The sequence below is a fragment of the Anolis sagrei genome, chromosome 5 (genome assembly GCF_037176765.1).
Source record: "Anolis sagrei isolate rAnoSag1 chromosome 5, rAnoSag1.mat, whole genome shotgun sequence".
Taxonomy (NCBI): domain Eukaryota; kingdom Metazoa; phylum Chordata; class Lepidosauria; order Squamata; family Dactyloidae; genus Anolis; species Anolis sagrei.
In genome coordinates, this window is record NC_090025.1 from 18,845,346 (window position 1) to 18,870,192 (window position 24,847).

The 24,847-nt window shown below is 39.1% G+C and overlaps 1 protein-coding gene across 5 annotated transcripts in view; it reads left to right on the forward strand.

Moving 5' to 3' along the window:
• ARHGAP24 (Rho GTPase activating protein 24) overlaps positions 1-24,847 on the forward strand; it is a 394,377-nt gene that overhangs the window by 252,939 nt on the left and 116,591 nt on the right. Inside the window, exon 1 of one of the 5 annotated variants that reach the window (XM_060779288.2) lies at positions 712-1,291. The exons of the other annotated variants lie outside the window; for them this stretch is intronic. The gene's annotated coding sequence lies outside the window, so the exon portion shown is untranslated. Of the gene's footprint in view, positions 1-711; positions 1,292-24,847 lie in introns of those variants that run through there. 5 annotated transcript variants of the gene reach the window in all.

Sequence of the window (24,847 nt, forward strand, 5' to 3'; positions counted from 1 at the left end):
CAGTCAACTATTGGCAAACAATATAAACAAGTGAACCATCTTGGCTGCAGAAAAGTAGTAGAAGTCATTTAAAATATATACTGTGCATTTCTAATGCACATTCAGCGTGCCATTACTTTCTAAACTTTACTTTCTTCAATCTAATTTTTAATGCTCACACAAATATATGTATCATTTTTTTACTCTTTCCCTATAAATAAGTAATATGAGGAACACTGTTCCATGAATTGCATTCCTATGCAATCCTTGGTGAAATTAACCAACCCTGTATCCTGTGTCTAAAGAAGAAGTATGAGCAAGAATAGTACACAGCAACAGCAGCTATCTGATTAAGACTTTACGGTTTCATTCCACAAATTCCTTTCACAAGCATCAGCTATTAAACATATTTTAAAACTTACTTCCAACTTCCTTCTGCAGGATCTTTCCTTTTTTAGGAACTGAGTCAAAACACCAAGCAGGAATAAAGTCATGCTTTAAAAATACTCAGAGGAATACAAGAAAGGAGCCCAAAATAAGTTTTTTTGGGGGAGGGAGAGTTAGTCTTTGGGATGATGTTGCTGGGAGGATGAAAAGGAGAGGTTTTTAAAAATTGCTTCTGGGACTTGGGCTGATCTTGGTCTTCCTTCTCATTTTAGCAGAAATAGTCTCCATTCTTTCTTTTGCCCAATCCATTCCTCTTTCTCAAACACACTCCTCCATTAAAAACTGAATGGCTCTAACCGGGAATGCCCTGTGGGGTAATGGCAAACTCTGCCACCTAAAAGATACTTCCTTCTGTGTTTTGTTTACAACAGGGAGGCAGCCAGACGGTTCAGATGTGTGCAGCTTGGCTCCAATTCAGAATCCTTTTTAGATTCTCTGATTCATTGCTCTTCTGACCTCCTGTTTGTCTCCAGCTGTGATTTATGTCGCTCAGTGCTACTTTCCAAAGCCAGTCACTCTCCAAAGGAGTTGGAGAGGGAGGCTTTCCCTTCCCTCTTCGAACTCCAACCGTTCACCTTACTCTGGTCCTCTGTCCTCCCCACCTGACTTGTAACAACAGTGTGTGCACACACTCATGCTCACCAGCCAGTGTAGCACCGGTGTTCGAAGAAGTTGTTGCCATTCCTGCATGATGGAGTCATGGGAGAAAATGCAGCTAGCACACAGATAGTGGGAGTGCGAGCAGCAAAGCTGGCTGAAGCTGGGAGCAGCTGAGAGCAGCACAGCAGCAGCTTTAGTTGGCAGAGCTGAAGGTGACTACATTCGCAGCTGGCTCTTGTTCCCTTGGAGAACTCGCTGGAGGAAGGTGAGAGCTACGTCTTGCTTTAGATTTCTTGCATGTTTACAGCCACAGGGCTGGAGAGAGGGTTGCTCTCTCAGTCCTATCGATGTCTAATGTTTTCCTAACATTGCCAAGACCTGAGGAAGCATTCTGTGTGATTTTTTTTTTCTGGTGAAAAATCTTTAGTGTGTTCTATTTCTTTCTAAAGCACCAGTTCTTACTGTGAGGACTTGGAGAATCAAAGAACCCGTGCAGATGGATTTAGTTTCTTGTTCTGTTTTTGTTAAGTGGGGAGAATTTCACGTGTGACTAACTATAAAGTGTTTTTGACAGTTTACTTGTAGGAAACTTGGCCGATAGTATGTACCACCTGTATTATACTTCTCACTTTGGGAATATTTAGTTTGTAGCCTTGGACATTGTCCATTCTTGTTTCAAGCAAAGACTCAAACTTTACAGAGAAACTCCTGTAGTTGTCTTCCTGCTTTTAGTGGATTCATAATGTATTAGAGGTGTTTAACTTGATTCATGGAGAAACAGACTCCTGCAAATTACCAATAACTTTGACACCCAGGTCACCGTAGGCATTTCATAATCCAAGTAACATAACCCTTGTTTGAGACTCTGTGCTTCCATAAACTCATCCTGCTGTAACTCGCTGTGGTTTTATACGCAGAGACGGAAAACAATCTGATAAAACTCTAGTTCAATATACCTTTCTAAATTGCAGTTAATAATAGGTCTGGCATTGCCTACTCGAGGTCTCCTTTTTAAATGTGTGGTAGCATCAAGCAAGTAGCACTTGAGATTTGTATGACATATGTTTTAGCAAAAACAATAGGCCTGAAATGTTGTAAGTGCAAGCGAAGTTTTTGAGTTCTGACAACAGAAATTCCAGACTTTATACCTGCAATGAAATATATGAATTTAGCATACTTGCATATAATTTTATGAGCTGCTGTGTCTTATCTGTAGTAATATTTTCTCCTTGGAGTTGTTTCAAACTTCTCCTGCCATAGTACACATAAAGGACGGGTGAGACACATAAATTGGGAAAGGTGCCCAAGAATATAAAGATGCAAATATAGAGTGATGGAGAAATCAAAGCTTGATGGAAATTTTTCCTGATGAAGGCCATTTCCCTTTTCTCTTCAGACCCAAACAACAACAACAACAACAAACTTGCCACTAATTTAGAGTAAATGGTAACTTAGTCACAATAGTCCACACACTGGTAACTTCCCAATTACCAGTGTGTGGACTACTGTAGCCCCTGGTGGCGTAATGAATTAAACCCTTGTTTCGGCAGGACTGCTGACCAATAGGTCAGCGGTTCAAATCCAGGGAGAGCAGGTTGAGCTTCCTTTGTCAGCTCCAGCTCCCCATGCGGGACATGAAAGAAGCCTCCCACAGGATGGTAAAACATGAAACATTCAGGCATCCCCCTGGTCAATGGCCTTGCAGATGGCCAATTCTCTCACACAATAAGTGATTTGCAGTTTCTTGAGTCGTTCTTGAAATGAAAAAAATGGGGATTTCACCTTGAAGATGACTTGGAAGCTACGGCTAGTGCAAAACATCATAGAAAGATAACTGGTTCATAAATAAATGTTGGAAGAAAGCAAAACCATTCTAAAATACTGATTTGCTCCTTGAGTTTTGCTTTTTCCTATCATTTTTGTATGGTTGTCCTTCCAAGCTGGGCTAATTTATAAGCCAATTTTTCCACAACTTTAGTCAGAATCTGCTCCCTCCCAACTGCTACTAAGTTGGAGCCTTGCTCCAGTTAACTGGCTTTTCTTCCTCATTTATGTACATATTACAAAGGTAAAAGAAAAAGTCCTGTCTGGACTGTTTAAACTTGCAAGGAATAGCTGCCTTACCCTTATGCATCCATGTTTCTTTCACAAGTGTAGAAACACTTTTCCTCCTTTTTTGATCTTGCAAATGTCCAATAAAGAAGTAATATTTAAAAAGAAAAGAAAAGAAAGACAACTGGTTCAGGCACTATACAGACAATGCATAACACCTATATTAAAAGAAGTGCATTGGCTGCCAGTTCATTTCCACTCTGAATTCAGTGTTCTGATACTGACATTTAATGGCTTGAGGCCTCAATACTCTAAAGGATGATTCTCCGTATACTGTATATTCCTGCCCAAGGAATTACATCTGCCAGATCCCACTATTGGGTGCATTACAAAATGGGAGGAGGACACGAGAAGGGCCTTTGAACTTTGGTGCCATACTGATGGAATGCCCTCCCTCCTTTAAAGCTGGACCTGCACCAATGCTGCTTTCTTTTCAGCACCAAGTGAAGACATGAGTTTTTATTATCATAGCCTTTGGGGGTCTAATTTACTTCCAAGAATGTACATTTAACAAAAATACTTTAAATCTTTTACAACTGTTGTAACTTGTTCAAATTATTCGTTGATTTTAATCTGAAGTAGTCTAAATTGTTTTATTGGTTTGTTGCCTGAGATTTCATGATAAATGGGTGGAAGAAGAAGATTTTAATAAATGCGTACATATTTTACGCTTATATTTTAAAATAGCCGAACAAGTTCATGCATGCTGGACAAAAATGCATGGAAAGAAAGTCTGCATAAAACAAAGACACCTTTCAATATATCTATGTATGCTGAGCCTAGAATAAATAGCAGCTATTCACTTATATGGGACAACATATAAGTGGAGACTAGGACGCGGAACAGTGGCTTCAAACTACAAGAAAGGAGATTCCATCTGAACATGAGGAAGAACTTCCTGACTGTGAGAGCCATTCAGCAGTGGAACTCTCTGCCCCGGAGTGTGGTGGAGGCTCCTTCTTTGGAAGCTTTTAAACAGAGGCTGGATGGCCATCTGTCAGGAGTGATTTGAATGCAATATTCCTGCTTCTTGGCAGGGGGTTGGACTGGATGGCCCATGAGGTCTCTTCCAACTCTTTGATTCTATGATTCCGGTTGGTATACCACTTAGGGTTGAGTTAAATGCATTGACTACTGCTGCTATTGAGCGGCTAGCTTATTGCCGTACCTTGAGCTCTATGTTGTGTTTTTAAAGCAGTGAAGGAGAGGGGTATTGGAAAAGTGTCAGTGGATGATTAAAACGAGCTATGTAAATCAGTTTACTTTAAATATGTAGTATTCACTAAGCCTCTTCTTAAAGAACACAATTTCTCCCTTTGGTAATTTTCCTGCCACAGCAAGAAAGACTTTCAAACCACACTGTTTCTGAAGCCTACTTGAATTAATGATTTATTCTGTGCAAAATTCACACAGGGTAGTTTCTAAGAGAAAATTGTATTTTCAGCACAGGGAATAAGAATAAATAATAATACGTTTATTTTTATATCCCACCACCATCTCCCCAAAGGGACTCGGGTTGGCTTACACATGGGACAATGTCCACGGGATATAAAAGCAAAAGCCATCTATAAAACAACATACATTAAAATAAAAGCATCATGAAATACAACAACCCAAATAAAACACACTAATATTAATATATATATATATAAAACTGATTCCCCCAAAGCCTCATCAGATCAGGTTCAACAAAAACCAACGAGCAAAATAACTAAAATGAGCATGACCAAGCTAAACAAGGACTGGGTAAGGGATAGTGCAAATAGCATACATAGGGCCGGGGAAGTGGATGAAATGTAGAACAGAGTACTTTCTGGCAACCTAGGGGCTGGGCCTATGTCACTAGGGACTAGTCATTCTCAAATGTTTGCTGGAACATTCAAGTTTTCAGATCCCTGTGAAAAGAGGACAGTGTGGAGGATTGCCTAATCTCCCTGGGGAGGATGTTCCAAAGTCAGGGGGCCACCACCAAGAAGGCCCTCTCCCTCTTCCCCACCAACTAGGAATTGCTTTTTCTATAAATAAAATGTTTCCCCATTTAGCTAATTTTTTTGTACAGAAAAATATTGTGCACAAAAAAGTTGTTTTGAGTGCAAATCAATCAAGCGTTAATTTTGCACAGAATACTTTCATGCCTAACTTTGAAAGAGACAGGACATTATGGAGATGCTAAAGCTTGTTAATATCTGCATGAAAAGGGAAGGTGAAGATAGGATGTACTAAAGGACTCCTTTTTTAACATAATGATCATTGGTGACTAATGGCATTTATATCAAGGGAACAATTAATGTGCTCTGGACTTTAATCCAAATCTAAGAGTCTTCCAAACTGGTGAACCTATTTGGGGTAAGAGAACCTTAAAATCCAGAGTAGATTAAATGCCCTACCAATATGGAATCTCCCAGCTACCTTTGACTATGATTCTACTTTACCTTTCAGGACAGTATGTGTTCAGGAGACATTGAGCAAGTTGGTGAAAAGAATGGGTAAGATAGCAGATAATATGTTTGAAGAGAACAGAGATAGTGTGCTGCCAAGTGGAAGCAAATAACTTAGTACCTCTGAATCAGCTGATACCAGATATTCCTTCTAAGGGAGATTGAAAAATCCCCTCTCCACCCCAAGTCATAGTGTAAGCATCTTAGTTACCTGTTCCGGGGTCTTGATTCATGTCTAATAGAGGTGTAAACAACACTGACAAATTTTCTCATGCTGGCAAGAAAGGGTGTCCTAACACAGCAGTAGGAAAACCTGTAAACCACAGTGAGGTTTTTTGTTTTGTTTATTTCTTTGTTTGAACAAAGATTCTGGTGCTCCATTCATCAGAAACAGCAATATCAACAACAAAAAAGTTGTGTGCCAGAGCTAGGAGGCAAAAATGTTTTATTTAGTTTGCTTTGGAAGTCCCAAATGCACAAAATCATTGGAATATGTATTGAATGTCTCATAGTCTTGCTCACCAAGAAGGGAAGTTTTGAAATGTTTCACTTTTGTGTGCAATAGAAAAAAGGGTTAATAATAATGGGTTGTTGTAGGTTTTTCGGGCTATATGGCCATGTTCTAGAGGCATTATCTCCTGATGTTTTGCCTGCATCTATGGCAAGCATCCTTGGAGGTAGTGAGGTCTGTTGGAACTAGGAAAATGCGGTTATATATCTGTGGAATGACCAGGGTGGGACAAAGAACTCTTATCTGCTGGAGCTAGGTGTGAATGTTTCAACTGACCACCTTGATTAGCATTGTCTGGGGCAATCTTTTGTTGAGAGGTGATTAGATGCCCCTGATTGTTTTTCCTCTGTTGTTTTTTAAGAGTTTTTTTAATACTGGTAGGCAGATTTTGTTCATTTTCATACTTTCCTCCTTTCTGTTGAAAGGAAATCAGGGACATCTAATCACCTCTCAACAAAAGATTGCTGCAGGCAATGCTAATCTAGGTGGTCAGTTGAAACATTCACACCTAGCTCCAGCAGACAAGAGTTCTTTGCCCCACCCTGGTCATTCCACAGATGCATAAACCCATTTTCCTAGTTCCAACAGACCTCACTACCTCTGAGGATGCTTGCCATAGATGCACGCAAAACGTCAGGAGAGAATGCCTCTAGAACATGGCCATATAGCTCGAAAAACCTACAACAACCCAATGATTCTGGCCATGAAAGCCTTCGACAATAATAATAATACTTTATACCCCACCACCTTCTCCCCAAGGGACTCGGGGTGGATAACATGAGGCCAAGCCCAAGCAAATAAGACATGGATGGTTTATATGATAGATTTCCCTTGGACCCCGACTACAAATATTTCTCGTGTACAAATATTTCCTGTGTACAAATACAGAGTGTGTTTGGGAAGAAATAGTTTCAGTGTATGGTATTTACTTAGACAATAGAAGATGTGGCTTTTTCTGCTTTGTTATTGTGTTTGGGAAGACATGGATGCCCTCTAGACATCTTGGATTTGAACTTCCATTATCTCTCACTGTTGGCTGGGGCTGATGGAAATGTCAGTTCAAACCATCTACCATATGGATGTCAGTAATGACCTTCTTCTTTATTAACCCAATTTATACAACTGTAATGCCTGATACTGAAAATTCTTCCTGAGCTCAGCTACATCTGGTTTTGGATCTACTCCTGCCGTCCCCTAATTCCCTATGATCCATCCTCTGCTTGACCTGCATGTCCTAGAACAAACCTTGTCAAGCTTCTTGTCTAGACCTAGTTCTAAAATAAACTTAGCTGTATCTCATTAAGTCTACCCATTACCTGTGCCAGCTGGCTTTATCCACAAAAGAAAGCTCCAAAACAGAACAGCTTAGATCTGTGAAGCTTTACTTTACCTTATTCTCTGTATCACTAAAGTAATATATCCGCTTCTTTGGCAAATGATGAGAATGTTTTAAAGCTGTTACTATTGAATAGATATTGCAGCACAAACATAACCAAAGAACTTCAGGAAACAAAACCCAGTAATGAGCTGAAAAGGTTAATTAGAATTGCTATGGTCCATTGCCTGGTTACTGTAAATGCTTTTGGCCTTATTTATGTGCGTGAATGACGCTTGGTCCTTAGTTTAAGATGTATTAACCTCGAAGGGCACGTTTGCCTACTTTCCACTTATAAGAGCCGTTACAGCTCTGCTGCTCGTGTCTTTGTTTGGAAAGCAAGAAAGGCTATTCTGCCATTTGTCACAGTTCTGTCTGGTTTTGTGCTGCCTTGTTATACTGAATGAATTTTAGGGCATCCACAGAGGTTGACTTTGGATTGTGAACTCTTGTTGTTGTTTAGAGAGTAAGCTCAAGCATTTTAAGTGCCAAATAAAGTAGCAGCGCCAAAGGAACAGTCAGCTGCTGGCTTTTTATCAAAGGATTTGATCATAGATCTGTCTGAATGGAACTCAGGGAAAGCAAAGCAAACTTGGCAATGAAATTTTCCTACTCACTTGTGGAAAAAAAATCATAAGATCTATTGCTGGGATATGTTTGCACACTTGTCATTTCTAGTGTTTATGTTTCATATTGTGAGACCATGAGGTTTTTTGTGTGTGTCAGGAGCAACTTGAGAAACACTACCTCTGACGATGCTTGCCATAGATGCAGGCAAAACGTCAGGAGACAATGCCTCTAGACCATGGCCATATAGCCCAAAAAAACCTACAATGACCCAGTGATTCCGGCCATGAAAGCCTTTGACAACAAACTGCAAGTTGCTTCTGGTGTGAGAGAGTTGGCTGTCTGCAAGGACGTTGCCCAGAGGACACCTGGATGTTTTGATGTTTTACCATCCTTGTGGGAGGCTTCTCTCATGTCCCCACATGGGAAGCTGGAACTGACAGAGGGAGCTCATCCACACTCTTCTCAGGTTCGAACCTCTGACCTGTTGGTCTTCAGTCCTGCCGACAAAGGTTTAACCCATTGCGCCACCGGGGGCTCCTATGAGGTAAAGCTAATATTCTTTGTATATGTGCCTTAAAGTCACCCATTGCCTTGTGGCAATGCCATGAATTTCATAGAGTTTTCTTTGGAAAGGAATACTTAGAGGTGGTTTAGCCAGTTTGTTCCTCTGAAATACAACCTACATTATCTAGTATTCATTGATAGTCCACCGTTCAAGTAGCCACCAGGATTGATGCTGCTGATATATATATATGTGTGTGTGTGTGTGTAATTTATAGAAGTCAAAACAATAAACTTATATTGAGAGACAGTGGGCAAAGCTGAATAAAAAGTTACTGCTGGAAATGAGGAAGGACATAGTTCTGCAGCTGTGACTGTTTTGAAAAACAGATTTCTAGAAAAAGAAGTAATCATCTTTATAAATATTTTATTTTTGGAAACCAGAATATCTATCTGTCTATCATCTGGCTACCTTTCTATCTGTCAGAAATGCTCTATTTTGCCATATTTCAAGTGAAACGCAAGACAGCTTTGTGTGTGAGAGTGTGTATCTTCTCATTCCTTGTAAGAACAATAAATACACCTCAATCCTAACTTCATGCCAAATGTTTATAAGAACAAAGCAATCCTTCACCATTGACTGTGGTAGCTAAAGCTGATGTTTGTAGACCAAAACCTTCTGTAGGATCAGTTGATTGCGTACGTGATAAATAAGGTGTATAGTTATGGAGCTTTAACAAAGATGTGTGTATATCTGTCTTCATATTTACTGTGTACTTATGACATCCCCATGAATATCATGAAGTTCTTTTAAAAAAAAGACTCAGAAGGCATATTGCCAGTTTCTTCCTTTGAAATATAGCCTGCAGCATATGGTATTTGTTGGCAGTCCCTCATCCAAGTAGTAATCAGAACAGACACTGCTTAGCTTCCAAAATCAGACAGGATCTAAAACATTTTGGTTATTTAAGCCTTTTAACAGAAATACACAACACAATCTCTCCCTCTCCCTCCCCCCCCCTCTATATATAACACAAATTTGGCCTCTTCCAATGACAATTTTAATCTGTGTTGAACTTGAGATGATTTTACTGATACTCAGTATATTTCTTCTTTCAAATATTGGATTTATTTGTCATTTTCCTTGTTTTTCATGCTGCTAATCCTGTTTGCATGTTCAACTGTGCCAGGCAGTTTCAATATTGTTCTTTCCTTGCAGAACTTTCACATAAAAATCAACTGACCTGCTTGATCAGTGACCTTCTGGTTCCTGTCAGTCTCGGTCAATGGCAGAATTCATAGATTGAATCACAGCTGGGAAAGTTTCTTATTTGAGGAGAGTTCCCAGAGTGCTCCAATCAGTATGACCACTGGTGATGCTGGCTAGAAGATTCTGAAGGTGCAATTCAAACAAGTACTTATTATTGGCCATGCTTTGTATGATTCAGCAGTGGAATTCTCTGCCCCGGAGTGTGGTGGAGGCTCCTTCTTTGGAAGCTTTTAAACAGAGGCTGGATGGCCATCTGTCAGGGGTGATTTAAATGCAATATTCCTGCTTCTTAGCAGGGGGTTGGACTAGATGGCCCATGAGGTCTCTTCCAACTCTTTGATTCTATTATTGCATGGCATTTCAGGCATATTATTATTGTTGTTGTTGTTGTTTTAAAAAACAGGGTTTGGCATATACACTCTTGGTCCCAGAAACACCATGATAGCGTCACTATAGGTCAGAAATGACTTGAAGGTATACAACAACAATAAAAAGGACGGTGTTCACTAATTCTTCAGATCACTATTATTGACTTATCTTATCAAGCCACCAAAACAATTGCTATATGCATTTAAGTGCACATGAGAAAGGTACAACCCCCATTTTTCAATATGACATTGAATTTAAATATTCTTGTTATATATTTAATGTTAGGTCCTAGCCACTAGATGGCAGACCAAATGGGAAGGAGTTGTATTGCTCTCAAACAACACTCAAATAAACAATCATGTATATTTGGGTAGCAAAAAAGGCATCATTTCAATATGACAGAAATGTATAAAGCTGTTCTGTTTGCGGGGATTAACTTTGTGGATATTTCTGAGTGAAGGCTTTTCTTTACAGTATGGATGCTTTCTCTTTTAGCTTTACAAACACAGATGGCATTGCTTTACGAACACAGGTTGCATTCCTCCCTGCCCCTCAATGACTGAGTGGCAGATCTTGGAGAAGGGGAGGACTACAACTCCTAGAATGTCACAGATGGATGGGATTTTCTGAGAACTGTAAACCAGAAGAATGCATTTTTCAGAGTTCTGGTTGTGTATAACCATGACAGAGTGTTTTGCCTTGTTTATCAACTGTGAGAAGCATGACTGCCTGTTAGCTAGGGTGCCTTAAAAAAACCACTGTGTTTACAGACAGAATATCCTAGATACTAATACCAATGCAACATCAATAGTATAACGTCTAGAGTAGACTGAGAGAAATAATAGTTCTGATCTACTATTGTCTCTGGAATACTATGTCAAATTCTGGGCATACTGACAAGCTGAAACATGTCCAGAGAAGAACACCCAAACTGATCAAAGGTTTGGAAGCCACATGCTATGAATAGCAGCTTAGGGATCTGGATAAGTTTAGCTTAGAGAAGATAAGGTTAAGAGATAACATGATAAGCATGTTTCAGTATTGGAATGAATTTCCTATTGAAGACTGAGCAAATTTGCTTTCTGCTGCTCCTGAGTCTGGGACACAGAGTAGTGGATTCAAACCTAACTTCCACCTAACTTTCAGATGGTAAGAGGTGTTTGACAGTGGAACACATAACCTCAAAAAGTGGTGGAATCTCCTTCCCTTAGAGTTTTCAGCAATATTGTGAGCTTATGTCAAAGCTGAGAATGAATACACAGCCAGAAAATGTACCAAAAGGGAATCTTGCAGCATTCAAACTGTACGTATATCAGTATAGAAATTAATATTGTATGAAGGGTGTTCTTTTATATGTGCAATTTTTCAATAAGTTCATGAAGTGTGTAGGTTTGTGATTTTTCAGGATTTTTCCTGTACCTTTGAGGTTTTTCTGTTTGCCTAAACTATACTTCTAAAACCTAAATGCTCAACTACAATGCTAGAAATTTGAGGACTGAAGGAAAATTTCATTTGGGACAGTATAATTATTTGTAGGCCATTACCTTCATTTCCTCCCCTACCCATCTTGGTTCACCCTTGGTGATCACCCATATAAATGCATTAGCGTCCTGGAGACAGTATGACTGGCAAAATTGCTATGCAGTGTTTCATTTCATGAGTGACTGAGCTCAATGGAGACTTGGCCTGCGACTTCAAATCCAGATTTCCCTATTGTATGGCAATGCTTAATGCAAAATATATTAATGTTATAGAGGCTCCTCAGTAGGCTATGGAAAATGTGGTTAACATGTGCAGTAATGGATATTACCAAGCAGGATGAAAAAGTTACACTTTGTTGTGCTTTCATCAACTTTTCCTCCCTTCTCCTGCCACTTTGATCTTTGGTTTGGTATGAAATAAAACAAAAAGATGATTGCTTGTCTTCAGATTGCCCGTCAACCTGTAGAAATAAAAGTCTGGGTCACAGGCTGCAAGTATAGTTCTCTCATCCCCCAATAATACCAAGATGAAAAGGTACTACCACTAAATATTTCTAAACTGATATGTATTGACATACACATACTGTTGTAGTAAAGGCCCATTAAATAATAGTGATAAGAGAAGTTGTTACTTTCTTTGCTAAGCGTTATCTGAAGCAGAATTCTCTATTCCTTTATGGAATAGGAAATGAAATATAGTTCAATTCAAGAGTCAATGCTGAAATTTACTGGGTTGTAGGAATGATTTATCTTTGTACTCTATTCTTATTTGTCCTATGAACATCTCAACCTTTTAGTTTTGAAAATTTAGAGCACCGTGTAGTAGCTTGTAGATTGGCAGTGAAACTCATTTTACCACTGGAATTTACTGATGGAGCCACTAAGATGGTATGATTTGGAAAATAGGAAAGCAAGAGCTTAAAATTTCGTTTCAACTATAGAAATTAATGGAAAAACAAAGAAGTGAAGCACAATTTTTCTAAGTAGTTGATGCAGGGCAGGAAAACACATATGTGCATAGATAACTTGTTAGTAAGGTCAAGATGGTGCTTGTCCCCATTCCACATAATAGAAATCAATGGCAGCTAAATTTTACTTCAGCTCAGGTAACAGGACAATAGCTTAGCTAGGGCTTTCTGAAATTCTGCTCCTTCAAGTGTTTTTGACTTCAGCTCCCAGAAATCACAGCCAGTTTACCAGCTGTTAGGCATTGTGGGAGCTGAAGTCCAAAATATCTGGAAGAGGACAGTTTGAGAAACTTGGGCTTAGCTAATACGGTGTTGGGTAGGCTGCAGAGATCACCAGGCCGCTCATGAAGCTCCTGCTGAAATAGTTCCCTCACTGTGCCCAACGGCAGGACCAAGTTTGTGTATTTCCACTAGATTATTATTTACCAACATCTCATAAAACACAGTCCACATTCACACAAATGTTGTGTCTGGTGCAGAAATAACACTCCTGAACAAGGCTGTATACCTTGCAAGACTGGAGCACTTCGGTATATTGAGTATGTCTTGAATTCTTGACTAGAGATGTGCAAGTGAACAAAGTGCAGTCTTGTCACATTTATGACTCAGAATTCACTCTGACTTAGGTGTCTGCTGGATTGTGGTGTTTTCCCATTGCCTAGAAATGCATACACTAGGATCTTGCTATCTGATGAGGTTTGTCTCCAGGACCACCACTACCCCCATGGACAGGGGCGGCTCAAGCCATTTCACAAAGTAAGCATTCTCAGTATAGTTGATTTTGCCCAGGGGCGCTCTTGAGGCGCTCTTGGGGGGAAATAGACCTTGACATATGGGAGTTGTAGTTACTGGGATGTATAGTTCACCTACAATCAAAGAGCATTCTGAACTCCATCAATGATGGAATTGAACCAAATATGGCACACAGAAAATATATATCAGTGATTGTTTGGGGGGGGGGGGGGACGACAAAATACTGTTTGCTTACCGTTGAAAATTATCTAGGGCCACCTCTGCCCATGGATATGAAACTCCATGGTTGCTTAAGTCCCGTTATATACAATGGCATAGTAAATGTATACAACATGGCAAAATCAATGGTTGAATCTGTGGTTATGGAGGGTTGACTATACATATTCCCATGTGATTTTTTTAATGTCCACATTTAATGCACATTTTAAAAATGCAGTTTTTCCCAGTTGATTAAATCATTTGTATGCATTTAAAACAAATTAAATATATTTATGTTGCATTTTTAACAAAAAAAATTGCTCAGGAATTATAAGACCACACATGCAAAAATCAATACTGCTACTCCTGAGAGCGAATTCCTCTTTCCAAGTTCCACATATCTGGAGTTTCAGCCATTGCCATCTCAAGGTTTCACAGTTAGTAACTACATTTTCAGACTTACAGATAAAGTTAGTCTTGGCATCTTAGATCCTACATCTGAACCCTTATAGCACTGTGGAGGAGAACAGATTATGCAGAAAAAATAAATATATAACATGTCTCTCTTTCTGCCTCTTTCTCTCTCACACACTTCAACCTACAACAATATGGAGGAGACCCGGCTCTTAACCACTGCCAAGAATGTAATGCTCTGTGTGATATATACCAAGAAAGCAAATTATTGCCATAAAGATAAATGAAAGCTTTGGAAAATATGGGGTGAAGCTATTGGGTATCCTGCTAGATAAGCACTAAATATATTACTGGGCATAGTTGGTCGATAGTTAAGAGATTAATTTTCAGCCTCCTAAATTACAGCTATTACAATGAGACATATATTAAGTGTGCTGTCTTTTGCCCAACAGGCTACAGCTTTTTGTGTGTCTACATGTTGTGCTAAACGCTAGTCTGCCTCTAGGCGAACCGTCATTATAATTTAGCAGAGGAATCCAAGAAGGAGACTATTTTGATTGAGTCGCTGTTAGACAGCTATTGTCTAAATTGCTTTTTAAATTTCAAATGAAACACTCATCAGTTATTTTGGAAATATGAAAATGAGATTCCTCCTCCCCACCAATTCAATTATGGAATAAAATTAAAACACAAGGATCAAGGAAACCAGTTTTTCCTTAAACCTTTGCGTTGTCTCAGCATTTTCATGGAAGTACAGACTGAGTACTACTTATCTGAAATGCTTGGAACTAGGTGTTCTATATTTCAGATTTTTATCAGATTTTGAAATACATGCATATATGTAACAAGATATTTTAGAGATGGGGCACAAATCCAAACATGAAATTCATTTAAGTTTAATATATACTTTGTACATATAGCCTGTGGGCAATTTTGTACTCAATATTTTTAATAATTTTGTGAATGCAAAATTATCATAGAGCAAAGGTTTTACTATCTCAGCCACAACTGTGGACCTCACAACCTTTGAGGATGCTTGTCATAGATGCAGGTGAAACATCAGGAGAGAATGCTTCTAGAACATGGCCATATAGCCCGAAAAACCTACAACAACCCAATTTTGGAATTCCTGATAAGGAACATTAAACCGCTAAAACCTTCTGGATTTGTTTTTACTGAAAGCATCTAATCCAGAATGAGGAACCTTTGGCATCCCAAATTTTTGGACTTAAGCTGTAATCATTCATTCACCCGAATCATGGCCAACGTATATTGAAATTAAAGAAAATTACAAAGGAGGACCAGAAAAGAAACTGATGAACTGAATTATAATCATAAATTTCAATCCATTAGCAAGGTATGAACAGCGACAATGACTTCATAGTTCTTTACATGCATTACTATATAAGAGTCTTGCTACTACACATATAAAAAAACAAGTCTTCTTAGGCAAGGGTTTTGAACCTAGGAAACTGACATTTGTTGAGGAAGTTTCACAAGTCAATACTAACTGAGCATTGTAAAGATCTGGAAGAACTGCATCACATTGTGCAACCCTTTGAAAATGTAGGACAAGGGTCATGATTTGCATCTTTCTGAATCTTATTACATTCCATCCCACTCTACAACTATGTAAATATGCTATATACACAAGCATTTATTTTCACTCTGTATTGCATCCAAAGAAGTAGCTCTATATAAAACTGTGCCCTTGGTCTGCTTCTGAAACGATAAATAAATAAAAATCATTAAGAAGTATCATGGTTTTTGTCACTACAAGCAGCTTTTAAATAGGGATGCTTGGGTGTATTATTCAGTCTTCAGCGAAATGATATTAGAGTAAAATGAGCACCAACCCCCAGAGTGGGACACGACTGGACTTAATGTCAGGGACAACCTTTACCTTTACCTTTCCACTTTCATAGTGGTTGGGGAACAGGATTTCTGCAAAGATGAGATAACCATGAATTATTTTTTTTTATTTGAGAGAAGGACCTCTCTGATTCTCTAGGTTTTTTAGTGTTTCTCAACCTGGGGGTCGGGACCCCTGGAGGGGTCGCGAGGGGGTGTCAGAGGGGTCGCCAAAGACCATTGGAAAACAATATTTTCTGTTGGTCATGGGGGTTCTGTGTGGGAAGTTTGGTCCAATTGAATCATTGGTAGGGTTCAGAATGCTCTTTGATGGTAGGTGAACTATAAATCCCAGTAATTACAACTCCCAAATGTCAAGGTCTGTTTTCCCCAATCTCCACCAGTGTTCTCATTTGGGCATACAGGGAATTTGTGCCAAGTTTGGCCCAGATCTATCATTGTTTGAGTCCACAGTGCTCTCTGGGTGTAGGTGAAGTACAACTCCAAAACTCAAGGTATTTTCTGTTGTTCATGGGAGTTCTGTGTGCCAAGTTTGGTTCAATTCCATCATTAGTGGAGTTCAGAATGCTCTTTGATTGTATGTGAACTATAAATCCCAGCAACTACAACTCCCATGGGATGAAATCAACCCCCCCCCCCACCAACCCCACCAGTATTCAAATTTGGACGTATTGGATATTTGTGCCAAATTTGGCCCAGTGAATGAACATACATCCTGCATACCAGATATTTACATTACGATTCACAACAGCAGCAAAATGACAGTTATGAAGTAGCAACAAACCTAATTTTATGGTTGGGGGGTCACCATAATACGAGGAAGTGTGTTAAGGGGTCATGGCATTAGGAAGGTTGAGAACCACTGTTCTAGGGTGACCCCACCAGAAGCTGACCATAGAATCATCCTGGAGAACCTAAAGATCTCCAGAGAGAACATATTAATCACATCCACAATCATCAAATTTTGAAAAGTTAAAGTTGCAAATGTGGAGACTAGATTGTATTTCTACCTCCTAAATTAATGCATATCATACTTCAATTTGCAGCCATATCTAATTTTTTTCCAAAATTGTAACTAGCTTTTAAAAAATTGTACCTCCGCATAATTAAATCTGAATTGCCGTATGATGTCATGTGAACTTATGCCAGAAAGGGGATTCCCTGACGGTGAGCTGTCAAATCAAGCAGTGAGCAGAACTGCAAAAATAAGGCCGAAGGACAGGTGCAATTCACACGCGAACATTTTTAATAAAAAGATTTCAAGAAGAGGAGACATGAAATTCCCTTCCCCTGCTTCAAATATTCTCTTTACAATACTGGTTTGCTGCCGGCTATAAGAGCTCAGACTGGTCTGACTCCCTGTTCTGTGGAAGATTGCTGTGCCACTGAAGAAGGGGAAAACATTATGAATTCCTAGCACATTAAGAGACTTGTTCCATCATATATTTTTCTCTGCCTCTTTGTCTCCCATGAGAATGGTCACACTTCCAATTGAATAATCTTTTGCTCACAGCTTTCTATCACTTTAAATAAAGTGGAAGTTTCACATTCAATCTGGGACTATCTCAGAAACTATATTTATGCAAATTATATAAGAGACAGCCAATTTTAGAGACCTAGGTGTTTAAAGATCTGAATTGGGAAATTGTTTTCCTCTTAAAGTCTAGTTAGGTTTTCAGTTCTCAGGAGAGCACTGAGAAGTGACAAATTTGCTAACAGACTTGCAGACTTTGTGTGTATCCATGCATGAGAAACAAAACTGCAGGTAGGCCAAGTTTACTTTTTGAAAAAAAGGATTTCTAGAAATTTAAAGGAATAATTTTTGTGACATTTAGGGCAAAACCCTGAGAATTGTTGCAAAAGGGTTGGTATCATCAGATATCTACATTGCACATACACTCTAGAATAAACCCTACAACTCTCACACTCTGATCTTGATCTTATGACCTCATCCCATGAGTGGGGGGAAAGCGGGGAAAAGCTGAGGTCCGTCTTCTGGGATGGCCAACCATCCTTTCCCCTCCTTTTCCCATTTTCCTCAAATGCATTTCCTGAAGACAGATTCTGGGCTCCATTTGCATGCTTTTCGGAAATGGAGTCCCACAGGAAGTGTGCTTAACATCATGTGATGACCTCTGTGGGACTCCATTTCTGAAGTGCATGGAAGCAGAGCGCAGACTGTGTGTGATGAGGTAATTGATCCCACCATGCTTTGAGATAGACACCCTACCATCTAGCACCAGCTGTTTGATGATACTTTGCTTGGTTTTCAGAGATCACATACCGTATATATTCAAATACAAGCTGAGTTTCCAGCCCTTTTTAAGGCTGAAAAAGCTCCCCCTTGGCTTATATTCAGGTGAGGATCCTGACGAGAAGGCATGGGGCTGAAAGAAGGGCCAGGACCCTCGTTGAAGAATGTTAGAATGATGGTTTAATCATAGTTGAACAGTCTTATCTTATCAATGGAGGACCTCATTGCGGCAACACCAGAGGCACTCCAAGTGGCCAGATACTGGTCAAAGGACATTTAATCAACTACCAAGCTTGCAAACTTTGTGTTTTGTCTGTTTGTCTGTTTTGTTAAAAATGTAATACTAAGTCGCCTAAGGGTTAAGAAGTGCAGTATACAAATAAAATAAATAAATAAATAAAGTAAATAAATAATACAAATGTCTGGTTGCTCCTGACACAAAAAATAAAAATAAAGTCTTATCTTAAATTACAGTTTTATGTAAATATTCAAAAATATTTAACCCACTGATGCCTCAATTTTATTGATATCTATTTTTATTTTTGAAATTTACCAGTAACTGCTGCATTTCCCACCCTCGGCTTATCCTTGAGGTAATAAGTTTTCCCAGTTTTTCTGTGGGAAAATTAGGTGCCTCAGCTTATAATTGGGTTGGATTATGCTCAAGTATATACAGTACCTCATCCCATTATCTTTGTGATTTGCCACACATCATGCTGAATCCATGGGATCCTATTGGAGGGGGGGCATGGGGGATCCATCACCCCATGTCCTGCATCTCTTGACTTACTTGGGAGCCCATCCCACGGGTGAAGCATCCTCTGCCTGGCTTCCCCCAATTGTTCTGAAGGCAACACAGGAAAACTCCTGTATTGCCGTGGAAGCAGTGTATACTTCTTGCTCTCCCCTTTTGCAGCGGAGTCCAGCTGGATGTACATGTGCGGTGCTGAAAGGGGAGAAGAAGCAGCATACGATGAGCAAAGTAGCCTGTTTGATGAGGCCAAAAGCTCTCCAGGTAATACATAAGATGACCCAATAAGGTATTTCAACCTCCGGTGGCGCAGTGGGTTAAACCCCTGTGCCGGCAGGACTGAAGACCGACAGATCGCAGGTTCGAATCCGGGGAGAGGTGGATGAGCTCCCTCTATCAGCTCCAGCTCCTCATGTGGGGACATGAGAGAAGCCTCCCACAGGGATGATAAAAAACAAATCATCCAGGTGTCCCCTGGGCAATGTCCTTGCAGACGGCCAATTCTCTCACACCAGAAGCGACTTGCAGTTTCTCAAGTCACTCCTGACACGACAAAAAAATAAGCTATCCATGCATATGAATTTGTTCATGTCTTAATTGTTTAAGATATATCAAGTAGAGTAGAGTCTCACTTATCCAACCTTTGCTCATCCAACGTTCTGTATTATCCAACAGAGTCTGCCTCCCACCCGAATCTACTGCTATGTGCAATGTTTTGGTGCTAAATTCAGTCATTTTATCAGCTCAGCTGAAATATATGCAAACTTGGAAGGAATTTTATTGATTGCTGGCAAGGTTGTGCTTTTTTTAAAAAAAAAATCTGGAGAATAGTTAACCCTTGGTTTTCCAATTATTGTACTTTGTAAATTGTATCATAATTAATCTAGATGTATGTGTCATCTGTTAGGATTTCTGAGGCTTGCAGAATGGGAAAGACCATGTGATATAAGTCATTATTGATGTATTGAACTAGTTACAAACGAGCCATGGAAAACACATTACTTTTAATGATTTTCTGCAATAAGTAAAGTATAACTAATTATGTGTCATTCTAGTTCTAACATAAATAGATAAAACTCCACTAATTTTGTGAGGTTACTGCTTAGTTATTTTTCTGGTTACCCTTTTCCTTAGGATTGTTTATACCACAATTTAGTGGTTTATGGAATTCTGGTGTTTTTTAAAAATGAATTTCTGGAAAATGAAAAGAAAGTAAGGAGTTATTTCAAACTGTAACTGTAATATTAATTATTATCACGAAATTGTATCTGTATACCTTTTAAAAGCAAATGTCCAGACCATGTCCATTTGATTTAGGAATATTATCAAGCTTTTATACCGTTGGCTCAAAGTCTGCCAGGCATTTATTCAGAAAGACCAGCTCCTGGTATTTTTAGGCTTCACTGATCACATTATAAAACAGTTTCAAAGATCATGATGTCTGAAGAACATGATGAAACTTAACCATGAAATGGGAATCTAAAAATGGGCTTTACTTTTTAATGCTAGTGCCCATGATGATCTCATATTGTGCTAGATGGGGAAGGAAAATTGCAGAAATGTGCAGTCCTATGTGAAATGCAAAAGCTGAATCTTTTTAAAATGAAAAAGTACAAAACGGGCCTGGAAGACAGGGTAATGCAGCCAAACATGATGGGCAATTACTTACTCGGCTTTTACATGAACAGGATGCAAAAATTAAATTGGAGGACAACATAATATTTAGGTCAGCATTTCTCAACCTGGAGGTCGGGACCCCCGAGGGGGGTGGTGTCGCGAGGGGGGTTTCAGAGGGGTCATCAAAGACCATCGGAAAACACATGTTTCTGATGGTCTTAGGGACCAACCCCTTTGGCAAAGAAGGCTGAAGAACTCTCTTTCTGACCTTCTCTTCCTTTTTGGAAATAGATGGCAAATCCTCCCACCAGAATTCTCTTTGATTGTAGATGAACTATAAATCCCGGGAATGACAACTCCCAAAAACCAAGGTCTATTTTCCCCAAACTCCACCAGTTTTCACATTTGGGCATATTGAGCATTTTTGCCAAGTTTGGTCCATATCTATCATTGTTTGAGTCCACAGTTCTCTCTGGATGCAGGTGAACTACAACTCCAAAACTCAAGATCAATGCCCACCAAACCCTTCCAGTATTTTCTGTTGGTTATGGAGGTTCTGCGTACCAAGATTGGTTCATTTCCATTGTTGGTGGCGTTCAGAATGCTCTTTGATTGTAGGTGAACTGTAAATCCCAGCAATTTCAACTCCCAAATGACAAAATCACACACCCCCTTCTCCATGTCTACGAGTATTCAAATTTGGGCGAATCAGGTATTTGTGCCAAATTTGGTCCAGTGAATGAAAATACATTCTGTATATCAGATATTTACATGACGATTCATAACAGTAGCAAAATTACAGTTTTGAAGTAGCAACAAAAATAATGTTATGGTTGGGGGTCATCACAACATGAGGAACTGTATTAAGAGGTTGCGGCATAAGGAAGATTGAGAACCACTGATTCAGATGAAGTAGAGAAGACTGTTAAGGGAAATGTAAAATACAGCATGAATTCAGGAAATATGGAAAACAGATTAAAAGTGGAAGGTAAGCCTACAAGCAACATTATAAAGAAAAACATCTACAATTTTCAATGATCATTTATCCAAAAGGAACTAATTATTTGCTGGAAGGTTTTGTTGTAACAAAATCTCTATCATAGCATAATGCATTAATTTTCTATGGTTCTATCTAGGAAGAACATCTTTAACAGATTGTTTGTCAGTTAAGTTACAAAGAATTTACTCAGAAGCCGTATTTACATTTATATTGTAGAAGCTTGTTGGCAGAATTGTGCACAATATTGATGACTTCATTTAAGAAGGTGAATCATTTGATCTAGCACCATTGATATTAGAAGTGACAAACGTTCATGGGATTAAAAACTGTCAATGAATTTTCAGTGACTGACCATCAGGCATTGTTTTAATAATTAGTCTTCGTAGAATCAATATCCAATCCATAGTAGTTTGCTGGCAAATGGCCTTATGAATGACTTGAGGCAGGCAATTGGATGTATTTGTCTTCTTACCATGACAGTCGAGAAGTGCTTCTCCCTATTCTGGTTACTGATGAAGTCCCATGAGCAAATCTGGAGGAGTCTTAATAATTTTCTCAGCCTACCTTGCAGAATTCTTGGAACGGAAGGATATTGTCCCAAATGTATCCAGGTTGAAGCAGTAATCACCAGAACATTAGCAATAGGTTTTATTCATTCCTTTGTCCAGGAATGTCCACAATGTTAAGGCTGATTCAGGCATCAAGGTAGTCCCATGTAATGAACTCAGGAGCATAAAGGTCACTGTTGGACTATTGACAACTAGCATGAGTTTAAAAATGTGGAATGCAGACATGGGCCATGGTTCACTAATAGTAAGTATATCACTAAAAACCCTTATAGGAAACCTCTATTTTAGGGAAAACCTATAGTACATTAATAGCCGTGTCAAATCCCAGAAACCTACTTCCAGCCAGTGCAGTCAATGATTTAATCCAGGGTTCTCTCAGACTTTTGAGGTGCCAGGCAATCATTTAAAAAATATGAATGACTCCCACAAGTATGGTAAAAACATCAAAACATCTGTGCGTCCACCCTAGGCAATGTCCTTGCAGATGGCAAATTCTCTTACACCAGAAGCGACTTGCAATTTCTCAAGTCTCTCCTGACACGGAAAAAAACCTGACTAAAAAGTGCTTATATGCATGTTGATTTGTGCATTTGTGTGCATATAATTTAAAAGTGTGTGTGTGTGTGTGTGTGTATAATGCATTTGCACTTTCTTCTCAAAAGAAACATTGTCACTAATAATCTTTCGTATTCACAAATTCATAAACAATTTTTATTCCTAATTTTTTGTGTCCATAACTTTTTTTATAATTCTATACAAATGGGTTTAGAAAACTTGAGTTTTGGCCAGCTATTGAGAATTTTTTATCCATTGCAACACGAAGGACAAAGTAGGCCTTGCTTATCCTTTCATCAACAAGGCAACTTTCCCCCCTCCGACTCAGCTTGGTCCTGAGCTCAAGATCACACTCAATCCCTTCCCAATACAAATGTGAACATGATGGACTTTGTTGACCTTTTTCATCCTGGCTGTAGGAACCTTGAACTGTACACTCCAGGATGTCTTTAAAATGTGATGTCTTGACTCCAGCAAATAACTAAAGGGATTAACCTTTCTCAAAAAGAGAATTCCATCGAGTCAAATCTCATAGTTGGTGGGAGAATATTTTTCCATTACCACTTTCCTACCCTGCCTAGGGTGGTTGTGTTTTGCAGTCACTGCAAGTCTACTTCATCTTCTGTTGATATAAATAGGAGAACAACCTTTTAATGACATTCTTGAGGGGCTAAATCCATGTACCCAGCATTGTACTTTCAACACTGTAGCTAACTGAAACACTAGGATTGTCTGATCTCAGAGCTTGGTTCTGGGCTCATGTCTAGCCAAGAGATAGTGTTGCAGATGTGCGAGTTTAGTAGGCTGAGCTCTGGTAAGAGAAAAGGACTAGATGCTACAATTTGCAGGTCTTAATTTGTTTGTAAGAACTGACCTTGGTTCAAGATGGGAAAGCGTTGTATACTCTCACCCAACCTATTCAACTTGTATGCAGAACACATCGTGTGATGTGCGGAACTTGATGAATGCAATACTGGGGTTAAAATTGCTGGAAGAAACATTAACAGCCTTAGACACACAGGTGATACCACTTTGATGGCCAAAAGCGAGGAGGAGCTGAGGAGCCTTCTAATCAAGGTAAAAGAATAAAGTGTAAAAGCTGGGCTGGAGTTAAACAAAAAAACCAAGATTATGACAACCTGACTGATTGGTAACTGGCAAATAGAGGGATAAAACGTGGAGACAGTGACAGACTTTGTATTTAAAGGAGCAAAGATTACTGCAGATGCAGACTGCAGCCAGGAAATCAGAAGATATTTACTTCTTGGGAGGAGAGCAGTGACCAATCTCGGCTGGTTCATGAGGTCACAAAGAGTCAGAAGTAATTGAACGAATAAATAACAATTGGTTTGTTGCTGCAATTTGCAAAAAATCTCGAAATGATCTATGTTGGGGGTCCCCAAACTAAGGCCCGTGGGCTGTATGTAGCCCTCCAAGGTCATATATCTGGCCACCACCCTAAACATTAGACTTAGGGTCTTTCTAAGTCTGAAATTACTTGAAGACATGCAACAACAACAATCCAGCACAGTTAAATTAAAAAATACAGCTTGCAAGCAGAAGTAGTTATAAAACTACAACACAATTGAACAACTTATTTTTAAAAGCAGTTGATTAAAAGTAATTTAAAAACACATCCAGGAGAGAGGGAGGGAATCTGAAAATCAATTTAGAAGTACATAAAAGATGTTAACAAAATTAAAATGATTGCAATATACAGTTATGTGTTATCTAGCACCCAGTTTTTTTTAAATTTTCCAACAACATGCCTCTCTAAAGTCTTTCAATAAGTCATGAAGAAATGGTTCTCTCACACACTTTTGCTTCAGACTGACTGGTATTCTTGGAGATGTCATATAGTAATTTTGACTACTATCTCATTAATGACTTTTGCCATCTTAACTACATTCTAATATTGCTTGGTCCTATGTGTCCTGGCTTTCACAGGCAGTGGGGCCAGGCTCCAAATCTATTCAAACTTGCTGACCTCGCACATGAGCAGAGGTTAATCTTGGGAGGAATGGAGCAGCTGTGTTATCTTTAGACTGAAAATTGAACTCACCTACTAAAAAGGTAGAATGCTAAGGCAAAAATCAGATTGTGCCACTTGGTAACTTGAACAAAGTGACACACAGTTTAACATTCCATTGCATAGATCTTAAGTTGCTGCAGATTCAATTCACATTGTAAAAAAAAGTCAGAATGGTATTTTCCAAAGCCAAAAAAGCCACCTGTGCCAGAAT